Raw genomic sequence first — 7,756 nt, forward strand, 5'->3', positions numbered from 1 at the left:
GCTGAGAGAGAAAAGAGGCCCCAGGAATCTCCACCTTGGAAGGCATAGCCATCAGGAGGAGGCCAGAGGAAACAGAAATGAAGGTTGAGGGGGTGACTGAGAAGAGGACAGGAGGGTCTCAGAGCCAGACTCTGCCCAGGTGGCGGTTTATCTAGACACTGCTATGGCCGGGTTCCCCTGACCATTCACAGTGGCCAGCTGCACCCAGGACACAGCAGGTTGCGGGGCAGAGCCGGCACCCTTTGCCTTAGACAGAGGTAGCATGACAGTGAGGTGACAGTGATATGGAAATGCCATCCAGGAGGGCCTTCCAGCTGTTATCCAGACCGCATCAACTCTAATGTCTTATTTTCCATATTCTGTATGCACTGGCATTTGGAGCCCTGGTCCTGGAGAACCTGCCCCTCCAGGGCAAGCTAATTCCTGGAGATAGCATGTGACTCCCTGCAAACACTCCTGTGATATGCAAGTCAACCAGTCGAGAGCCCACATCTCACTATCTCCTTCCCCAAACTCTCCACACCAAGCCAATATTTCCTTTAAGCCACCCAGGACCAGGAACCAGGCAATAAAGACCACCCTATGGCCCAGAGCCCATCAAAGTTATTCAAACTTGTCAATCCTAAGGTCACCATACCCATCCCTTCCTGCAAAAACCCCAAAAAAGGCTCTGGGCCACACTGTCCCCTCTCACCTCTCTCTGCCTCCTGACCAACCTTGGTGCTTGCCGCATGGCCCTGCATGGCACGATGGTCGTACCTCTTCTTCCTAGGGATTTGTAAATATGAACTTCTTCCCTCATGACAGTCATTTCCGCATCTGCATGTCTTACTACACTTGATTAAAACAAATCCCAGGTACAGATTGTAATACACATACCTCACAGCTATACTGGAACTGGTCATCACACACACAAAGGAATTGGACCTCAGACTAGCTCCATGATGATGGGAATAAAGGGCTGGATGGTCAAGTGCTATCCACATATCACACGTGTCCAGGCCATGGCCAATAAGCCACTGGTATTATATCTTGCAATGCAAGATGTGAAAACAGGAAGTTTGGAATGAAACATCCAGCCAGAGACCTCCAATTCTCGACTTCCTGGTTCCTGCTTCTGCCCTCCCCACACAGGCCTGCAGGTACATCATTGTCACCCGCTTCTCACCACCCCCCAGACCTTCTGCTCCCAGAAGGAATCTTCCTGGGGCTCATCTGTGAATGTAGATTGGAGCTGGAGGTTCCCAGGGTTCTGTACTCAGGAGAAGGGTTAGGTTTCGAGCATACAGCAGTGCCTATCACTGGGGAGGCTTTTCTTGGTCTGTCTGGCAGATAACGTTTTTAAATAATATAGACCTAGGCTGGGCGCGGTGGCTCACGCCTGTAATCCCAGCACTTTGGGAGGCGGAGGCGGGCGGATCACAAGGTCAGGAGATCGAGACCATCCTGGCTAACATGGTGAAACCCCGTCTCTACTAAAAATACACAAAATTAGCCGGGCGAGGTGGCGGGCGCCTGTAGTCCCAGCTACTCGGGAGGCTGAGGCAGGAGAAAGGCATGAACCCGGGAGGCGGAGCTTGCAGTGAGCCGAGATCGCGCCACTGCACTCCAGCCTGGGCGACGACGAGACTCCGTCTCCCAAAAAAAAAAAAAAAAAAAAAAAATATAGACCTGATTGTCTTCTACAAGATATTTTGTCTGTCTGTGCTGTTTCTTTTTTCTCTCTCCTTTACATCTAATCTTTTGGGTCCCAGAGTCCAGTTGGTGTGTACACCTCTACTAAGTGTACAAGACGCTCAGTAACCCCTGGGGCTCCCCTTCTCTTTTGGGGGGCAACATCAGGAAGGAAAAAAATAAAATTCAAAAAGTGAAGTGGCATAAATTCCCTGTTTCAAAATAAGGAGAAGGAAGAAAGGCTCAGGGTAGTAATAACTGTATTGATAGTAATGGTAATAATAGCTTCCATTGAGTAAGTGTGCTTTTGTCCTAAAAGCTATGTGGGGGGGCATCCCTGCTTAAATTCTTGAAACCAGCTCCCCTTACCTGGGTTCTCCGCTCTGCTCCTGCACCCACTGGGACCCTGGGCCACGGGCAGCTCTTGCAGCCTCTGCTCCTCCTTCCAGGAATAGGGTCTTGCAGGGTCTCTGACCTGAGTTCCAATGTCTCTTCCTCTTCCAGATAAACTCCTTGTATTGGTCGGGGAATGAATAGTGGAAGTGCTTGGGGCTTGGGCAGAGACATGTCCTGAACATCTCACTTTAGTAAGAGCTTGAGTCGGACAGCCTGGGTTCAAATCCTAATTCTGCCACTTCCTAGCCATGCAGCCTCTGTCTTCCCAATCAAATCAAAGATAAAGTCAAGATCAAAATGTGGACATCCCTATACTTACAGATTAAAACCTTAGTTGAACTAGGAAGAGCATAAATGCTCATTCCTTAAAGTGGAACAAATTGTTAATTGTGCAAGATTCTATATTAGTAGATTAAGTGTTTACAGAATTGCTATAAGCCAAGTGGAGTAACACCACATAAGAAATAGTTTGATAACCTTTCTCTTGGAGTCTTGCTAATAACTTCAATAAAGGCTGAGACATCACATGTAGCCAAAATAATTTTCATAGGAGAGAAAGAAAAGGAGGAAAGAGGGAGGAAGGGAGGGAGGTAAATAAAGAGGAAGGAAGGAAGGGAGGGAGGGAGGGAAACTAACATCTAGTGACCTGTTAGCTGCTAATTATTCAAGTTTCTCTATATTTTCTTAAGTGGAACTATACAAATATGTATATAACTTCACTTCTGTGATTTCAGTATACTCCTTAGAAACATTTTTGTTGAGTTTTTTCTCTTTAAATTGTTGATTTTATATAGGTGGGACCCTGCATGATAGTTTTAGAATTGACTCCTTTCTTTCCTTACCAAAAAAAAATTTCATCTATAAAATTTGGTTCTGCTATTAAATAAGGCATCCAGCTTAATGTAAATGGGCTAATTAAAACACTTTCACAGACTCAACATTAAATATCACTTCAGCAGGCTAACATCTGAACATCAATATTAGATGAGGTTGTCATGTATAATGTAAGTTATAAATTTATACTCCACTGAACCAAGTAATGGGTGTGCAATTAGTAGCATAGTTAAAGGATTTGATAAAAACCAAAGCTATTTTTGTTATCAGATGAGTGAGGATTCTAAATGTTTTTCCTAAGGACAAAATGTGCTCCTCCATCATGGGATAAGAGCCAGTCTAAAATGAGAAGTCGATCTCACTTGGATGCATTTTATTGGAAAACACTCACCGGGGTCAATTCCTGCTCCAACTGGTAGAGAACTCAGCAGACCGTGATATGTCATCACCAGATTCCATTCAAGGATTAATGGCTCCAAAGAACCAGATGCCTCTCTAAGTCTTCCTGTAATGTTACACCCAAGTGTGACTCGTCCCACTATTTCAGTCCCCTTTACACACCAAGGTGCAGAGACTGGCTTTTCACAAGTCACAGGGGAATAGGGCACATGGATAATCCAGCCTATGCTCTAAATCATCTCTCTTGGTTCGGGCCAAGTCATAGTACTCGTGGGACCTGCCAAAACAGAAGCTCGCCTTCTCTGGGGCGGGTGGGGCGGTAAGGGATGGGATCTGTTTAGAGCCATCTCTCACCACGAGGGAAGGCTACAATGTCCCTGGAAAGATATTGTCTGGTTCTGGTACTAATTTGGCTCAAATGACCTTGAAAGGTCAAGGGATTTCTGTAACTCCTCCACTCCATATATAAGGGCTGCAACAATGTGATTTCAGGACAGCATCTGTGGCCTTCCCGAGCTGGACCTGAGGAATCAAGAGCAGGTCTGGGAGTCTTGCCCTTCTTTGCACCCTAGCCGGGTATCGGTCCACCTGCAAATTCATCTTTAAGGTACAGTACGTTAAGCTTGTGTTGTCGAGTGTGGGACTATCTCACAACTTGGGCTGAAAATTGAAATAGACATCACCCCCCTTATATGTGTGTCCTTTATTGACCACTTGAATTCATTTTCTCTTCACCTTGAACACCTACGCTGTACCAATTGGGAATAACAGATGGGCCAGTAGATTTTTTTCCATCTCTGATGTTTTTCCATCTTTTCCTAAATGTCAATAATGCAGAAATTTCATGTTAAAGAGTGTGGAAAAAGCCAGAAATTCGGGTCAATCTCACAGAGCAAGGCTCTTTGGAGATTAACCAAAATAAAGATATGTCTCATGTTGGTTGATGGATAATTTAGTCCCAAGGAAATGTTCATTGTAGATGCTGGATCATGGAAGCTTCTCAGGAAGCTGATGGTGGGGGGATTAATAATGAATTTGGGGTTTTTACTTGACTAACCTGAGACCTGGGAAATTCCACTGTAGAATTCCCTTTCTTCTGGGTTGATACAGTTGACTCTTCCCTAGCCCCTCATCAGATAGACTCAAGTGCATGAGCCTCACACAGTCAAGCTTCAATAAATGTTATTTGATTAAATTGATATTTAATTTAAAGTTTATTATAAAAGTGAGTTCTAGCACTCTTTAAATGTAAGTTAATTAGAAAAGTAAACTTAAGAACTGCCATTGGAATTATGACTTTTCCAAATTGATAACATTTTACTGAAAATTGAACTAATCCTCTCAATAGATGTACACTGTAGAAAAAACTACTTTTGCTGGGGGCGGTCGGCGGGGGGATGCAGAGAAACAGAATTGCTTATTTATCAAAGAACAGTCTCCTTTTGCTAAAGCCTATCTAATTATTGATATTTGCCCTTCACATATGTGCAAAGCAACTAGATACCCTCATTTGAAGGTGAAAAAACTGAAACACAAAGCCCCTATAATTTTGAAGATACAGATTATTCCCTTGAACTTGAGGCTGATGATTTTTTCCTGACTATTAGAGCCAGACGGACCTCAATGAACCTGTAGATCAAACACCTCAACTCTCAGATAAGGAGACTTACAAACTCTTTTAAAAAAAATAACTTTTCAAAAAAGTGAATGAAATTCATAAAATAAAAAGCATCAAACATGTATTTTAGAAATAACTGTATGTTAGTATTAATATGGTAACTCTAAGCCAAATAGCATTCAAAGCAAATAGGAGAAACAAATTTTAATTGACCATTTAAAATAACTATCTACAGTTAGGACTTTGAACATTTTTTTTTTTTTTTTTTTTTACTTATCTCAAACTATGTATCTGTCCTATTAGCATAATAATGCAATGAAACTGATTAATGTTTATGTTTATTTATTTAAATTATAATTATTTTTTATTTTTGATGCAAAATTGAACTGAGAAATGTATTGGTTACTTCTCTATGGGCGCTGCCATGACTCATCAATTCATTAATTCACACATATTTTTTGAGTTAGAAAAGCCAATTGCTTTCTATGGTCTATCTTAAGGTGGTCCATTCAGATATGTTCTCCTGAATCCAAGACCTGAATCTGTGCTTGTCTTTTCATTAAGAGGTGAATACATTGACATCCCATACTTTTCTGTCATTGAGACTGGACGGACCTCTACAGAAGAAGTTCTGCTAAGTCCACAAACATTCCAACACTCCCGTGACAGCAGAGGGCAATATGGAATTATGCTGTAAACATTTCAGGGTACATGGACTTTGACCTGCAATTATACTTCTAGGAGTTTATGCTACAGATATACTTACAGATGTGAACAAAACATGATTTACTCTGGACTTTTTTGTAATAGACCCAAGCAGGAATTAATTCAAATGTCCATCCATACTAGAATGGTTAATTATGGCATATCCATAAACAGATTACTACACAGCCATGAAAAACAATGTATGCTGGCAAGGAAATATTTTCTTGGTTGAAAAAGGCAAAATGTTGCCAGGCGCGGTGGCTCACACCTGTAATTCCAGCACTTTGGGAGGCCGAGGCAGGTGGATCACGAGGTCACGAGATCGAGATCACGGTGAAACCCCATCTCTACTAAAAATACAAAAAATTAGCCAGGTGCGGTGGCGGGTACCTGTAGTCCCAGCTACTCCGGAGGCTGAGGCAGGAGAATGGCGGGAACCCGGGAGGCGGGGCTTGCAGTGAGCCGAGATAGCGCCACTGCACTCCAGCCAGGCGACAGAGCGAGACTTGGTCAAAAAAAAAAAAAAAAGAAAAAGGCAAAATGCAAAACAGTGTTTATTGTATGGCCCTGCTTGCAAGAACAACAATATTTTGTACACATGCATATATATGCTTCTAATAAGATGGAAATACAAATATGACATCATTAACAGTGGGTGTCTTTGGGAAGTGTTGCTGACTGCAGGAAAGTAAAATGGGAAACACTTCTTTGTTTCATATCCTTCAGTGCTTTTTGAAATATTTTACCACGTGCACAAAAAGACATTCACATTTTTAAAAACAGAGTCTTAAAGGAGCATCTTTGCTAACAGTGTAAAACTTTGTAACTCTTGGCCGGGAGCAGTGGCTCACCCCTGTAATCCCAGCACTTTGGGAGGCCGAGGCGGGCGGATCACGAGGTCAGGAGATCCAGACCATCCTGGCTAACACGGTGAAACCCCGTCTCTACTAAAAAATACAAAAATAAATTAGCCGGGCGTGGTGGCGGGTGCCTGTAGTCCCAGCTAGCTACTAGGGAGGCTGAGGCAGGAGAATGGCATGAACCCGGGAGGTGGAGCTTGCAGTGAGCCAAGATTGCGCCACTGCACTCCAGCCTGGGCAACAGAGCGAGACTCCTTCTCAAAAACAAAACAAAACAAAACAAAAAAAACAAAAAAACCCTTTTAGGGTGAGACCACTGCACTCAGAGTCTGTCGCTATACTCAAGAATATTTTTTAGTAGAGACGGGGTTTCACCCTGTTAGCCAGGATGGTCTCAATCTCCTGACCTCGTGATCCGCCCGCCTTGGCCTCCCAAAATGCCGGGATTACAGGCGTGAGCCACTGCGCCCGGCCAAAACTTTGTTAACTCTGACCAAATTATGCTGGGGATTTTCTTTGAATAAATGATGGCATGCAGTAATTTCCATGTGCATCCCAAATATGTAGACCATCCCAAGAAAAGGGAAACAAAGGGAGAAGCAGCCTAAGAGAGGGAAGCCGAAGCCGCTAGGAGCCCCCTGCTCTTTGCTTCCCGGGGGCACTTCCCTCCACACCTCCCCGAGGGTGCTGAGTGTGCTGTTCTTCCAGACGCCTCACTGTGTCCTCCGGGGGCTGTTCCATTTAGACCTGGCTGCCTCTCTGGGGCGCCTCAAATTTCTGAGGAGTTACACTTGATTGATGGAAAGCACACAGTGTGGGTCAGGAATGTGGGACATTCACCCCACAATTCTATTCTCACTCAACAGGGTGACAGAGATCACTCATGAGCCTTCGTTCCAGGTAGTCCATTTCTAAAAGTAAACAATGTTTCTGAAAATGCAGCTATTTTGGGAAGTCAGTTCCTGGCTAGAGCCCACTCAAGAAATATACATAGCCCGTTTCCTGTTCAGGAAAAAAGTAACATTGATTAGTGAAGGCCTAATAGCCACTGGACTGGCAGTTTGGTGAAGCAGAGGGGAGAAACAATATGTTAGCCAATTTTTGTATTTTAGCCACCTTGCCTTTTTAAAAGCTTTTAATAGGAGCAGAATATAAGATTTTCTAGAGAAGTAATTGCTTTTAGCTCTAAATTCTTTGGAGAATTTTGACTGGCAAGTGGCATGAGGGGATGACAGGTTCTTTGTCCACTGAGCACACTGTGTGAAGGGGA

The 7,756-nt window shown here is 43.5% G+C and overlaps 1 protein-coding gene across 1 annotated transcript in view; it reads left to right on the forward strand.

Moving 5' to 3' along the window:
• Nucleotides 1–3,793: 3,793 nt before the first annotated feature.
• The window catches only part of FAM240B (family with sequence similarity 240 member B), a 26,505-nt gene continuing 22,542 nt past the window's right edge, over nucleotides 3,794–7,756 (forward strand). The window contains exon 1 of the mRNA XM_032165471.2: nucleotides 3,794–3,910. The gene's annotated coding sequence lies outside the window, so the exon portion shown is untranslated. The remainder of the gene's footprint in view (nucleotides 3,911–7,756) is intronic.

This window comes from Hylobates moloch, unplaced genomic scaffold (genome assembly GCF_009828535.3).
Source record: "Hylobates moloch isolate HMO894 unplaced genomic scaffold, HMol_V3 SCAFFOLD_10, whole genome shotgun sequence".
In the NCBI taxonomy this organism is placed as follows: Eukaryota; Metazoa; Chordata; class Mammalia; order Primates; family Hylobatidae; genus Hylobates; species Hylobates moloch.